The sequence below is a fragment of the Corvus cornix genome, chromosome 1 (genome assembly GCF_000738735.6).
Source record: "Corvus cornix cornix isolate S_Up_H32 chromosome 1, ASM73873v5, whole genome shotgun sequence".
In the NCBI taxonomy this organism is placed as follows: Eukaryota; Metazoa; Chordata; class Aves; order Passeriformes; family Corvidae; genus Corvus; species Corvus cornix.
The window spans coordinates 10,594,886-10,611,256 of record NC_046332.1 but is presented as its reverse complement, the minus strand read 5'-3'; the positions used below and the strand labels follow the sequence as shown (position 1 = coordinate 10,611,256).

Sequence of the window (16,371 nt, the reverse complement as noted above, 5' to 3'; positions counted from 1 at the left end):
GCATTTCAAGGAAGTAATTTATTTTTCAAATGGCTTATCAAAACTTACTTACCTTTCTGAATCCATGACTTTGTGTAACCTGTGGGCTATAGTTAACACTGAGCAGTTGTGAAAATCTTTTGATGGTGGACTGCACAAAGTTATCTGTTTCCATGTGCCATAGGTTAGCACTATGTTGACCACTACACCATGTCAACAGAAGCTGTCACCTCTTCTAGGACCAGGATTTTTGTCTTTCGTAGCAAAGCACAGGCTGGACAGACCAGCTGTCTCTGCTCAACACTGTTAAAAATACATTTGGGAAGGGCAAGTCAGGCACATGGAGGAAAGGGAGCACAAGATAAAGCTGAGATTACCATGGAGCCTGTCTGTACTACTTTCCTAACACCACCTTATGCTTCTGCAAAGACTACTGAAATATGTTCATCCTGTCTTGGAATTTTCTTTCTTCTTGCTCAGCATATCAGTAGTAGTTAAGGTAGGACTCCTCAACACCCATGGCTGAACTTTGAATCTTAAGCCTAGCCTTGTCTTCAGTTTCTATATTCACATTATAGTGGGCACTCTGAATGAGCCAGATTGAATGCTGAACCACTTTTTAATAATGTTCAGTGTAAAAGTTTGGATGCTTCTGTATGTTAGCTGTAGTGTGTGCCTTCTAGAAATCTCCTCCTGAAAATGGTCTGTCAAAAAAATCCAGGTTGATATTCAGTACCCTCTATTTAAAACCTGCCCCTTTGCTGCTAAAAGCTTCAACATTTGTCTCCTCAGTTTAGAGTTCTTCTATTTCAAGTGTCACCCTCCCTGCATAACTATGGTTAATGTTTTACAAGTTAAAACTGAGTTGTTTTGCCTAAGCAAGTACAACAAAAGAATAAGCTCTCTGCATTTTGGTAGGTTTTTAATTTGTTGGGTTTTCTTTTTTTTTGGTTGGTTTTTTTTTTTTTTCTGGATTGATTTATTTTTTTAAATTTAAATAAATGAGCACTTTTCTACCCAAATCTAATGAGGTGCTGCATGAATTGCAGCACCACGCCTCCCTTCTTTACACTTACTTATATACTTGAGCTGAAAATAGCCTACTCCCTTGGCTTCCCATACAGCACAGGCCATCAGAATTTATACCACTGTGACCAGTTGATCACCTCAAAGAAACTTGCACTACCAGAATAGTTCTATTAAGAATGACAGGAGAAGTGTCATTTTTATGCTGATACCTTCTGAAGTAAATTCTCTGGAAGGAACACATAGTTTTAAAGTACTCGAAAATAACTCCATTAGCACTTTTTTGATTATGTACCTGAGATTTTCACCACCTTCTGAAATCTCATGGAGGAGCTTCTTTGGCAGTGACTGGACAAAATCGCTTAAGTCACAGAGTCCCAGCACCTCCCACAGTTCAAGATCAGAGTGTTTTCCAAGTGGATCCAGATTTGACTGCGGTGTCCCAGAAAACAAGATGGGGTCTTAAATAGCACCAGAATGTGAATGCACAATTCCAACATGATCCTAAAACAGGCTGTCATAAGTCCTGTCCTTACATTAGCAGAAGGAACTGAGACAAATAATCTTGGAAATGGAGCTTTGCAAGGGAAACTGTAACAGTTTGAAGCTGGTGAATGGGAGGACAAAAATCACGTGTGGTCTCTGTGAGCTCAGCTCTTCATTAAGGTGAAATATAAAGAGCAAGAGATTTCTTGTGCATTCTCTGTGCTCTGGTTCTGTGGCTGACTAAAGCCCTGTCCAGCACCTGGCAACGGCCACAACACATGAATTATTACTGTACTTAGGTTTGTGAAGCACTGGCTACCACATTCATGAGCGCTGTTAAGAAAATGTAGGAGGCTATGACTCTAAGTTAAATATCCTTCATTTCCTATAGGAAAGATGACATATTCAGCAACGAGAATACCTGCAGAGATTTATAGACAGAACTAATGCTCCTAGAGATGGTAAGCTTCAGAGTCCCTTTTTTTCACCTTTCAGTTCTATTCTGATCCCAGCCTGTAAGCTCACTGCGCTATTGGGTTCCTCTCTCAGTTCAGTTGTCTGCTGTGGATCCAATATACTCCATCCACAGTAAACCAGACTTGCAGCTGCAGTTGAGAAAATACTGTGTAATTCACATCTGTCAGATGTTGTGCAGATTTACAGAGTTTTAGCTGCTTAAAGCAAGACAAATGTTACAACCAAGTATGTATGAATTGTGTTCTGAAGACCTGTGGCATAATCAAATTTGGTCATGGATTCTCATTTTTGAGAATATAGTTATATCAAAAAGCTATATCAAAATTAGAAATTATATAAATGGTGAATTTGCTATTCCCCTGAGCAAATATAGTTCTCAAAGGAAAAGCAGCTAAGGATTTGCAGGAATCTATAGGTATTTTCTTTTAATAATCTCTTTCTTGGAAAGACCCAAGCTATTTTGGTTTAAATATTAGCATCATTCCTATGCATGGTCTGTGGGTAGAGACTCACAGGAAGTATTACCAAGGTTAAAGCTCCAAAAAGGCTAGAAAGAAAACAAACCCTCCCTTTGAAAAATGTCAGATAAATTTATTGCAAGTGATGTTAACATCATCCATTCACAAAAATGTTTGTATGAATGGCATTCAGGGAATGTGCAAAAAGACTTCAGGTGACCATTGAATTTGTGTCCTAGGTTTTACCTTATACTAGATCATTTCAACATAAATCAGTTTACCAGCATGAAGACAATCCTAATGATACGCGACCTCATCTTGAGTTTCCTGCCCTCTTCTAAAGTAAGAAGTAAGCTCTACGTGACAGATCATAGCAGATTGATTTAAATACATAATACATAATTTGTGTATACATCACTTTAGTCCCTAGAGGCTTCAAACATAGTTGGACCTATCTTAAAATATTTTAGCCCTCAGGTGGGACTTGAAAACACCAATCTAGCTATTCCAGGTAAGACTGTTAAACTAAACACAGCTTATAAAACCTAATGTCATACTCATGGTCTCCATGTTTTGAAGCTTCTTCCATATCATTGCCAAAATTCCACTGGAGTGTTATACCTCTGTCTCTTGGCAGCCTGTGGACTTTGAGGTTATAATTTCTCCCAAAAACTGAATGTCTTGTGTTAGCCAAAAAAGAAAAAATAGTTATCTCTCAACCACATCTCACCTGTGGAATAATGTTAAGATTTCCATGTAGGTCATGGAGTCCAATAGTTGATATATCAAGTCCATCAATAATTATTTTGCCTTCACACCCCTCCAGAACTCTAAATAAGCAATTTGTGAGTGTTGATTTACCAGCTCCTGTTCTTCCAACAATTCCAACCTGAAGCAGAAGGTTTTATGATAGAAACTGTAACTTTCCATGCTACACATTCTAAATGAAAAATGATACAGGGAATTATAGGATACAGTGAATTCAGTGTCACAGCTCCCAGTCCAGTTCTCCCAGCAGCTGTACAGCCCATGCCTGGTTCAGAAGGAATCCTTTCCCTTTCCTCTCCCTTTTTTCCAGCACTCCCCAGCTCAAACCAATGACTTAAAACTAGGTCTCACCTGGTGTTCCTTGATCCCAAGCCCAGTGTTGATCAGCACTAACCTGGCACCCTATTTCTCTGCACAAACATTCAGCAAAGTGGACAAGAGGTTTAACTTAAAATTTGGATCTTCTTCCTTAGAACTGCCAAATTCATAAAACATTACTTCAGTATCCTGCAGGGATAAGAACTTCTACTTATTTCTATAAAATACTTTTCCTTTTCTCATTTGTCTTTTCTTTACTATATTCTCCACTTAACATCTTCCCTGTTCAACATGATGTTGCATTTAGTATTGGAGTCTCCTTATCTGAAATATTTTTGAAGTAGAAAGTTGGGAAACAGGATTTTATACCTCTGATTTATTTCTTATTACATACATTACCTTCTCTTTACTCTGTGTCTGAAAAGAAACTCCATTCAGGGCTAAACCAAGATCCTTCCCATACTGAGCCTTGTAGTTGACCAACTCTGTAATTCCTCTATCAGGCCAGCCCACTGGTGGTCTTTTAGACAATATCCATGGTTCCTGGAATTAAAACATAAACTTGGCAGAAGACTAAAAGAGAATGAAGAAATAGAAGAGTCCTGCTCCCAAGGGCTTTTATGCCTCTGTGTTTGACATGGGCACTACTTTCAGAAAAGCACAATAGCCAAGGTAAAGTGATTAGAAAGACATGTCTCCCCACACATGAGGTAAGAGTTATGGGTCAGACAGGCCTCTCTTCCTCTCTTACCTTTTTCAAATGCTCCTCTTGGTTGCACAGCACAGAGAGTTCACCTGAGCTGCACCTGCATTAGTCTAACTACAAAATCCACTGCTACGAAGGATGACAAAAAATTTACTGGTCAAAATCGGAATAAAACTGCTATAAAACTACTACAAATGTAATGAAGAAGCTACATATTATTCTCAAATAAAAATCCCACAAACCCCAGAAAATATTTATTAACAATTACCTGCTATTACCGCTCACCAATATTAAAGTCAATCTAACTGGTCATTTTCTATGCACAGAAATGAAATATTCAAAATGAATGCTCAGTATTCAGGAAGAATGCTCACCTCTTTATCCACTGTTGCATATTCATAAATTCTTTCAATTGAAACTGCATTGGTCTCCATTTCACATGCTCTACGCACCCAAACATTTAGAATCTGAATCACCTGGGGAAATAGATACAAAAATAGGAACAAAAAATTTGACTCACTAGAATTCAGAACATTAATTCAAAAACTTATCCTGAACTTAGCTCCTAAGTTGGATGGTTAATCACAGAAACCAAAAGATAGACAGAACATTTTGGCACATCACATGAACCAATGGTTAGAAAATCCCTGATCTCAGTGTTCCTCTGAGCACTTCTCGTCTGCTTTCAAACTGCCCAATGGTTCTTGTAATTTACATTGACGTAAAAGCTCCAGATACTGGAAACTACCTCAGGATCATCAGCAAGTGTGCAGTATTTGTATGAAATTTTGAAAGGAAACACATATATGGCTCATGTTGTGTTTACAATTATTGTACTACTCCCTAGGTAAAGCAAGACAGCAATGCAAACAATGGATTTGTAATGGAGGTATCTATTGGCTCTGCCAAATTTGTCACCTTCAAGCACTGGGGATGCTTCTGCAGACAGGATCATCATAGAATGGCCTGGTTTAGAAAGGACCTTAAAGATCACCTAGTTCCAAACCCCCATGGTTAAATATTTCCACTTCTATAGGAAAAGAGTGAGCCAAACTGATTCTCAAGGTCAGCCTTTTGGAAATATAGTTTGCAGCTAAAGAAAGAACCATGTCAGTCGGACAACAGATGAAGGTGAAAAACTGTGACTGTCCAAGGACAGGATGAGATAAAGGAGATTGTTCTATATCTGAAGAACAGCAAATGGAACTCTTGTAAGCTGGGCTGGGTGTGGATATGCCATGACAGATAATTGGCTCTATATTTTTCAAAATTTTAATTCATTCATATCTGTCAGCAGTGTTTCTGAAGCTCTTACCATAGTGAGAATCTGGACAACACTGGCTCCTAAGGATCACAAGAATAAAGAAAATTGGGTGCTTAGTTTCTGTCTACGTAATACTTGAGATTTATTCTAACTAGCAACTCATCAATAAAACTTACCTTACTAAGACACACTTCAAATATGTGGTTCTCATATATTACCTTTGCAAGGGCAATGCCAAAGTAAATTATTTTACTGAACTTTTAAGTAAACATTCCTACATAACATTCAGTAAATGAACAAGAACAAGATATTAAATATGAAGTATAATTGTACATGACTATGCTGCTTCTTTGGTTTAACAAAACACTAAAAAACAAACCTACTTTCATTAACTTGATTTTAAAATATGTTTTAATAATTATTATTCCATTTACATTCAAAATTGGAAAGTAATTTATCATAAGCTTCCCAGAATTAATGGAATTAAAAGGGAAACTCTGTCCTACCCAAGGGATGTGGTGTCATTGCTGCCTCCATGTATATTCACCTACTCGACTTCATTACATTTCTCTTTTCCTATGCAATGTGCTAACAGCAAGAATTTGTGCTATTACTTATATTTAGAGCATAGGATATTGATAAACCCACTGTAGAAGAACTCACCGTATTTCCAGACAGTGCTACAAACAATGCAGCAAAGAACACCATTACATTTCCCAGAAACTCAAGCCTGACAGCTTGAGCCACCTGTAGTAAATCAAGGCAAAGAAAAAATGGAATTAACCACCAATTTTTTTATAGCCTATTGAACTCTGAGACCATTATATTAGCAATTTACCCACTTCACAAATAGATAAGTACTATTATTCCCATTTTACAGATTAACTGGGGGGTCAATATGACATATCTGGAACTGGTAGCACCACTAAAACCAAAATGCATGTGTCTCAACTCCCTTCCCTCCTCATACTGCTTTTCTGCTCCTCCTATCTGAAAAAGATTCAGATGTAGGACTGAAAAACAGACCAGGAATCTCTTTGCTCATCTGTGACTGTAACTGCACTGAATCACAAAGGAAGGTGAGGAAATGGACTTTATTTCCTTAAACCCAAGATTTCAGTCTCAAGAACTCCCTGGTGCCTGTGAGTACAGACAGCAGGTTACTTCCACATGAACTACTGAAATATAAATTCAATTTGTTCATAAACTGGCAAGAGGAACTGTTAGTTGAAATGCAGCGTAGTCCATGATTATGACCTCTTGGTAAAAGTCTTTTTTGTTCTGTTTTTTTTTTTAAATAGTCTCATCCCCGACAGCATATGTGTATTTTCTATAAACCTGCTAATTTCTGGCAGATAAAGAAGAAATCCTAGTGCTTAAACATTATCTATGCATTCATTACAAAGAATGGTGGATAAATTGCTCTTGTCTCAGAATCATGGACGGTGCTGAGTTGGAAGGGATCCACAAGGATCATCGAGTCCAACTCCTGGCACTGCACAGGACCATCCCCAAGAATCCCCCCATGTGCCCGAAAGTATTGTCCAAACACTTCTCTGTTTCTCAGCGGCTTTACTCTGACTAAAGCTAAACAGTGACTTGTTGAACTCCACAAAAGAAGGTTTAGTCACAAACACAAACCTGCTGTCAAGTACCTGTTTGAGATGACGTTGTTGTAGAAGCAAACCAAGTTCTCATACACAACATCGTTATTTTTCCTAATGAATCTCTCCTGGTGGCCAAATGCTCGAATTGTCATTCTCCCTGCCAGAGTCTCACTGAAGTGGGAGATCACTGGGGACTGAGATGCTCCTGCCAGCCGTCAGATTTGCCGGGAACTCGTGATGTAGTAGTGCTAGTGAAACAGCACAGACAGGTTCCAGTCACGGATTCTGGTAAGTAATCCCTCTAAATTTTCAATATGGAATAAGCTGAAAGTGTCTACACAGAAAAAAAGTATTCACAAACAGTATAGAAAAAAAGCCCTACTGTCTCTCGGGACACACCAACATTGTAACGATGACATAAGTGCAGTATATAAATTACTGGCAAGGTTAAAATAAAATAACATTATCTCCAAATTCTATTGAAAATGTGCTGTACCACAAGAGGTAGATAACAATCAAGACTTCAATGTAACTTTCAAGTTAAAATATCCTGTGTCTTTTTGAGATGCAAGTCAGCCTTTATTTCTTCAATGTAATGATGTCTGTATTTCAACTCCTCAGCAGAGACTGAATCCAGGCACTCTCTTCCTTCCTCTATATTGTGATTTTAAGAATCTTTATGCTCTTTAATCACAGACCATACTCTGAGCATCAAGAAACAGAGATGCGGCCATTAGTCTTTCTGAAACATTACTTTTTGGTTTTTCAGTAGCATAACTGATGCACTGAAAAAATCATTCCTATGCTGTTTTAGGGTTACCCTTCAACTTTTAACTTTCACTATTGTATACACCTCACTTCTTCATGTAACCTCATCAGATTTATTGCTGGGATCTATATCCATATTGTATCTTCCAGAGGAAAAGCAAGGTATGAAAAGAAACACATAGGTTTTTAAAGTTTACCAAGCATTACAGGATATATTCAGGAAGTATTCAAATTTCCTTTCAAGAAGCCTGGAGATTTTCTAATAGTAATAAATTACAACTGAGTCACTCAAGCTTCATTTTGATAAAACTGAAAATACACGTAAGTTTTACCTTTGTGAATCTACTGATGATCTGCCCAGCTGGGTTGGTTTCAAACCACTGAAGAGGAAAGTGCAAGACGTTGTCCAAGAGCTGGTGATGCAAGGCCCAGGAAGCAGACAGGGAGCTCCTGGTGAGCACACAGGCACCACAGCAAACCAGAAGCCCTTGGGAAGGGAAAAATTGAAAGACAGGATGAAAGGCTGGGGTGGGAAAGGGGATGGAGCATGTTTCTGTCCCTGTTCTCGACCACAGTCAGCAGTCCAACAGGTGCACTTCCTCTCTCAGTTTTACAAATGTACGTATTTGCATTTTGTTGATACATCTTACTACCTGGTAAGAATGTTTTTCCTGCCATTCTCTCCTGCAAACATACCACTATGTATCAATGCTGCTTCCCCCCTCAATGAGATGCCAACAGAACTTCATTACATTACACTTGGATGCTCCCAGAATTCCCAAAGTATCACTAAATTAAACATTATTTTCTCTACCTGGCTGTATATACATGCTCTTCCCAGGTCTATTATACTGTGTTGCACACCCTGAAACAACCAGCATTATTTCTTCACCAAAACATTTAGGCAGATTAAACTTGGCATATGGTGAGAAAACAGTCATATATGCTCATCCTTGCCTTGAATGAATCCCAGGAGCCCATAGATACCAAGTTCATAGTTCTGTGATTGTTTCCATTCGGTGAAATCACTAACTTGTGCTGTTTCTACAGTCCAGCTGCTAAGCCATGATTTTGGCCAATGGCCAGTGCATTCTGGCCTATATAAGCAGCTATGGTCAGCCACATCCAGCGCCAGTCGAAGGCTTGCAAGTATTTCAAAACAAGTGACATTTTCATCTAAAAAGAAAAAAAGAAAAAAAGAAAAAGGAGTTACTTGTAAAATAATTACCATTGTTGAAAGCAAATACACATTATATAATGGGAACTGGATATATTAAATTCAGCATCAATCTAAAGAATTTCTTAATTAAATGTGATAAATTAGGTATATAAAATTGTGCTGGTGAAAAGGTTTCCTCTCCCCCACTAGAATGTTCTTTAATGATACATAGACAATCTTGCTTGCTTCCAGTGTCAGACTTCCACATACGTAGATTATACAAAAGAAACAAAGAAAAAGAAAATTAAAAAAAGCCCAACCAATGAGCCAACCAAGTGTGCAATTCCTGGCTGTATGAAGCAGATCTTACCCTATCAACAGGAGCAGAAACTTTAGAACTACCACTCTGGGCTACTGGAGCCAAGGAAATTAGTGTCAGGAGAAGACAGTTCCCAATCTTGGAGCAGATAAGGACTAATGGGGTCAAACTGAGCTAGGCCACTTAAAAGGCAGAACAGGTAGAAGCAGGTTCATGGATTTCATTACAAGGTCTGGAGTGAAATGAGTTGTAGTTGGCACAAACTGTTCTGTCTCTTCTGTAAACTCACTTTTTTCCAAGCATCTATTTCTACCACCTTGCTAGAAATTCATACTTTCTTCACCTCTCCACCCCACTGCTCTTATTTCAATTAAACTATAGCCTCCCAGAAGTTTTGACCTTCTCTACACTGTTTCACTTGCTCTTTTCCATCTCTCTTGCAAGTGGCAGATTTTTTTAAAGGAGACTGCAGAAAGTGTGCTTCTAACAAGACAATCCTGCAGCACTATTACCATGCAAATTTTCTAGTCTGTGCTCTAGCACAAAACTATTTAAAATTCCTAAGACAGAATGTTTTTCCAACAGTGGTAAAAGCTTTCTTCATATTCTTCTTTCTCAGATATGCAAAACTAGATGGACTACGATATAATAGAAAATTATAGCCAGTAGCACATCATCAAAATAGAAGGTCTTGGACAACACACTTAAAATTTGGTAAAAACCCGTAAGGTATTATTTTAAATTCAGTAGAGAGATGTAAGAAACAAAAAACTGCAACTGCAAAAGAAGACATTTTTATGAAAACAAATGTCCAAGCTTTTCTTTCAGTGATACTTACACCACCAGCAGCAACTTTCTCTCTATTGTTAGTGAATATTTTCCACTGATCGGGGAAGACCTGCAAACAAGAAGCACTTTCAAATCTTCTTATGAATCATCAACAAATACACGCATTTATTGCTAAGAAAAAAAGGATACTACGAAATCACATAAATTTTTCCTGCTTAACATACTTTGGTTTGCACAGTGAAGCAACCCATGAACTGAACCCCTAGAATGTGGCACATTCACTGGATTTCTTTGGTATAAAGGGAATCCAGAAGATGAGTTCCAGACACAACATGTTCCAGCCAACTGCTAATGTGCACTCAGGCTGAACCCACGTTTCCACAGCAAAGCATGGTGGCACAGCCTTCAGCACTTGGGGTTGTCCTAGCATTGCATCTGTTAAGCAGCGGCTCGGGGCTTTTTAATACCTGCTCTTTGTGTTTCAGCAGCCCTTTTTGTTGCAGACTCCTGCCCAGCTGACCCTCTTCCTTTGAAGAACTCACTACAATGGAAAAAAAACCCAAAAAAGTACTTTCAGCATTCATATACCATGAGTAGATACATACAGTACAAGAAGCCAAAATTGAAAAGGGTTTTCTTTTTCAGCTTATAGCCTATAATTCTGTAGCAGAATGTAGAAAGGAATGCTCGAAATTTTCCAGCAATTCTTTTACTCATTTCCAGGAAAGGAAGAAGGAATATATTGAGAAGCTGGAAGGAAAAGTAAAATACTAAGCAAACACAGTATACAAATTTTCTCACCTTCCACTGAGTTTGTCTCTCCACTTGTATGCTCTGCACTGAAGACTTGAACAAGCTCAGCAAAATTAGCTCTCCTTGAAATGAGTTCTTGGTAGGTTCCCATTTGACTTATTCTGCCCTCTTCCATCACTGTTATTAGATCAGTGTGAGGTAGGAGAGTGAGGTTATGGGTCACCGATACACGAGTCTGAAACACAACATTTTCTATTTTGCCATTTAATATAAACATTTACTAGAAGTAGATATTCTGTTATGATAGCTGGAATAATATAACGGAATTCTTCTGTGACTTTGCTCATTTATTTGTCTACTTTATCATTATTATTATTATTGCTGCTGTTGTTGTAATTTATTGCCTACTTTACTAGATCAGTCCTTTAATTGCTGATTGTAATGTCAAACTATAAGCTTATAGATACTTACTATTACTTGTACTTACCTGTTCCTTAATGTTTAATGTTTCTTACCTGTTCCCTACTCAGGAATGGCTCAGAATAGGTTGTAAAGAAAAGACTTAGATACTCCAGGTTTTAATATATTACATGCAGTTTGACAGTCCCAATATTAAAATCTGCTTACAAGTCTACCATTAGTGAAGTTCTTGCTTCTGCCAGATACTTACAAGCCATGGAGCAGGCAAATTAAGAACAGGGAGAAAGGAGAGAGGAAAAGACAACTGTGAAGTAAGTAATGTTGACCCAATAGTAGGTATTTCATGTTAATATATGTGTTTTGAAGCAGCAGTGGGAATAATCTGTACTAATTCATAACATTGAGATTTTAACAAATCTTACCTTCGCACATGAATGGTTTTTAAATGGGAGAATTTATTCCTTCAGATTCCACTTTCCCTTAGGAACTTCTTTGTTCAACAAGAAGCCTTTTATGCTATAACCTGTACTGGCTGTACCCTGTACTGCTTTTTGTTTAGCCTCTTTATTCGGAATAATTGTCATCAACCTGTTAGGTAAGAGATGAGCTTTTGCAGAACGACTGTAAAAAGCAGTCCATCCCCAATTTGAAAGGAAGCCATCCTATGTTACCTTGCTTTTTAGGAGACCTGAAGGGCCAATTAGCTTCTCAAAAAGATGTTTTCCAACATGTACATCTACAGCAGACAGGGGGTCTTCCAGGAGATACAAGTCAGCATTGCTGTACACAGCTCTAGCAAGGCTCACTCTCTGCTTCTGCCCTCCACTTATATTGACACCCTAAGAAAAGAAAGGCAAAACAATCCATATTTAAATAGGAAATAAGAAGACGACCTAAAGGAGACCTGTGTATCATACTCAGTCTTGGCATTAATTTTCTCAGATAATCAAAGTCGATTTTATACTACATATGAAAATAGAAAGGTAACAGTTGTATTTTCAAGTAATTAGAGCAAAGCTTGGGCCCTGTTGATTATTCCCATACCAAAATGGGCAAATGCTAGGTTACTTTGGAAAATGAAAAAATAACTTTTATTTACAGTCATACAGACATTTTTACAGCATAGAGGAAACCCCTGGAGAACAGGACAGGGCAGATGTGAACTTCTATATAGAAAAAAGCCAAAATTATTCCAAAATTATTAAGAGTTCAGGATTATTAAGAGTTCAGAATTCAATCAGAATTTAAGTTCCAAGTAAGTAACCTAAGTAAGGAGATCAGCAGGATGTACTTGGCTAAACATTAGTCATCAGTGTCAATTACCAAACAGATAATCATAAAGCCATAGAAGCCATAGCTTATCTTACTGTACAATTTCTGACACCTCAAATTCTCACCCTTTCTCCAATCTCTGTTCAATTTCCATTCGGTAACTGTTCCAAATCTGGCAGTAAAGCACAAGACTCTAAAACAAGTTTGTAGTATGGCCTGTTTAGATTGGAACCAAAGACAGTATTTTCCTGTAAACTCTCATTGTGAATCCAGGCCTGCTGAGAAACATAGGCCACTGAACCCTAAAAAGAACTGGAAATAATTTGGTTTACTTGGGCTTTCTGAACATAAGAAACAGCATTTAAAAATAAATTTGAAATTCCAGCTTTGCCCCAATGTAACCAGTAATTCCTTCCAAACCTGAGCACTATTAAAATTTGTCACGAATGATTTGAGCATTGTTAAAATTTTTATTAAGTCAGGTAATAAAAACACTCTGCTGAATATTACACCATAACAGCTAGCCTATCATTATCATAAAAGCACATATGACTTTAAATAAAACTGACAGTGCTGGGGCACATATAGAGCAAAGTTTTCCAGGGAAAGATCACAGTGACAAACATGCATCCATTGTAATATCTATACGCAGGAAACTGGGTCTGTATTAAATAGACATCAAAATACAGGTCTGTATTTTTACATAACATGATGTGGAACATGTCAGCTTTAGAATATAAGATTGCAGGATAGGAATGATAGCTGGAAATGCTCCCAAATATTTTCTTACATTAAGCTACATGCCCTCTGAAAATCTGTTCATTAGTTCTGCTTAACTGGGGTATTGTGGAGTGGGAAGGGCAGGGGAACATGGACAGACAATCTTACTCCTCTCTGAACTGTTCCTTCAAGTTTCTCCATTTCTCCAAGAAGAAAGAAAAGATGACTTTCCAGATCCGACCTGTCCTACAACAGCAACTTAAGAGCATTTAGAAATGCTGACACTCAAGCTGGAAATATTGAGAAGACAAATTAGTTATCCTCTCTGCAAATACTCCATCATGGTCACTGTAAGAGAGAAAGACTGTATTACCCGTGGAATTATGAGACATTAGTATTTCAGTTTGCACATCTTTTGACCATGTACCATTTCAAGAACTACAATAAGGACTTCAAGGATAAACTTATTTGTCTGCAGGTTAGAGGTTGCTGAAGGCAGCTCATTCCTGGCCCCTAAATTGCAGGCTGTCGTGGTTGAGATATGGATGCTCACTGTTATGTTATGGAAAGTTTCCCCCACCCCTGAGAGGACCAGTGTAAACAGTGTAGTGAGAGGGTTATACTGGGTAGGTTTTAACCTGTTCAGCTGCCTTACTAAAATTTAACAGCTGTACAGAGCTTATCAAACAGGTTCTCCATTATACCCCTGGACCTGGCTATATCATTTCCTTACTAACACTCCAAAGTGTTCATTGCACAGCACTTTAAACATACCTGAATTGACACCTAAGAAAACCCTTGTTAAGAAATGACAAACGAAATGAGGGGTGGTTTCAGGCAAGAAAGACCACTGTGAGAAAAGCAAACTTCTTGCTAGTTAGTTTTCTCCAAAGGAAGCCATGGCCCAATTTTAAGAATAGTATTCAGTGCAAGGCTGCATAAGCTACCTGAGCCTACTTGCAGGCAATACAAAATGCTACACCAACAAAAGGGTATCTTCCCAATTAATTCTTTCCAGAATGCAATTCAGGAAAATTGACAAGTTAAAAATTTGTTGCATAGACTTTCCAGAGCACACTGATCACATGGGATACTTCAGAAACAATACTTCATGTTCTTTTTGGTATGTATCATCATGAACTACTCTGAATCAGAATACATCAAAGCTGATCAAAATCTCTACAGACATCACATTCTGCCAAAGGAGCTCATAAAAATAAATAACAAATATCTTACTTTTTCAGGATTGGTAAGCCATTTTTTTCCCAGTGGAAAGAAGCACCAATAAAACCAACAGGATGATCTGTTGCAGTAAAGAAAATAGAGCAAAGAGTTGTTTATCCATCCCCTCAGTTGCATTTCTTAATGATCTTCCACGTAAAATCAAGACTAATTAAAAATTAATAACTACTGCTTACTTCCACTGTAGTTTGTAGTGACATCCTCAGGGTTAAGATCCTCAGCAAACAGAAAATCCTCTCAACAGCTCAGAGAAACTTTGGCCTACAAAATGAACACATGTACGTATATACACACACACACACACATACATATATATAAGTATTTATAACATGCATGGGCTCCCTAAATGTTTAAATATTATTTTTAAGGTTTTAGATAATATGGAAAAACATATTCCTTGTTTTATTTGAAGCCAGACAAAAAAGGTGTTTAGGTGTTTAAAAAATATTTTCCTTAAAGTATTAAACAATCTAAAGTGATCAGTAAGTGTATTTTTTTCCCTGAGGATCTACTGCTGTGTAGTTTTGACTCAATTGGCTTGTTTTCATAAACCTGTGGTTTAGCTTTTTTTTTTGTTAAGAAATAGTGAACGATAAATGTTTCTTCACAGATTGAAGAAAGACAACATTTTGCTGTGAGTACATTCATGAGCTTGTATGATATACCCATACAAGAAGGTTAAAATCTACGAGTTCCCAACTCAGGTGGCAACCCTACTACTGTACCATTAGGCCTGAAGGATGCTGAAATGGGATCCTCAGCAGCTCTGTCCTTTTTTCTCCACTTCCTTCAGTGGTGACTTGACAAAAACTGTTTGCATAGTCCACCACAGGTCTCCCCTACCTGGTACCAAGGGCTCCAATATCTAAGAGTGGCTGAGTGATTTAGGCTTGTGCAGCCCAAAGTGTTCATGCTTTATCTTCTGTGGACTATGAAGAAGAGAGGTTGAGAGAGTAGGAGCAGAAGCTGAGTCCAGCCCACTGAAGGAAGAAAAGTGAGAGACAGAAAGCTCAGTTAGGTGTGCTACCCAATTTTCCTTCTACTTAGAAGACTGAGAGACATCCTTTAAACAGCCTTCATGCTTTGCATTCCATAAAAAATTGTGCAGTTTCACCTCAATAAATAGTAACTTAAAATAATTAAGCTACTTAATCACTCGTAGAAATGGCTGAAATACGACAGAGTACAAAATGAGCCTTTTATAGCACTTGTTCATAATAGGTTTACCTGAGCTACAGCAGAGATCACAGATGGTAAATCAAACAAAGGCTGTCGCAAAATGTTGAATAAAGAAATAGATGTGAACACTTTAGTTGCTGTTAAAACATTCTCTTTGTCTAGATAAGACTCCAAATGTAGCCAGTGAGACCTTTTAAATAAAAAAATGAAAAAGATATATTAAGAAGCAAAATTACATTGAAACTAAAATTTATACACAGATACCATTTTTGTTTTCCAGAGAACAACTGGTCTTACACTACTGAGATCGAGGAACAGAGGGCATTAAGTGCCTCAGTCTTTCCCTTAGCCTTTGTCACTGTGTATCCTTCCCATGCAACAAAGGATGGAGATTCTCTTTAGCTCCCCTTTTGCTGTTGATGTATTTATAGAAATATTTTTATGTCTTTTACGGCAGTAGCCAGATTAAGTTCTAGTTGGATCTTGGCCCTTCTAATTTTCTCCCTCCCTAACGACATCCTTGCAGTCCTCATAAGTTGCCTGAGTCTTCTTCCAAAGGTCTTAAACTCTCTTTTTTTCCCTCAAGTTCCAGCCAAAGCTTTCTGTTCAGCTCATCTTTTAGCACATGGGGACAGCCTGTTCATGCACCTTTAAGAGTTCC

The 16,371-nt window shown here is 37.9% G+C and overlaps 1 pseudogene; it reads right to left on the bottom strand.

The window, feature by feature from the left end:
• LOC104689445 overlaps nt 1-16,371 on the bottom strand; it is a 32,885-nt pseudogene that overhangs the window by 4,323 nt on the left and 12,191 nt on the right.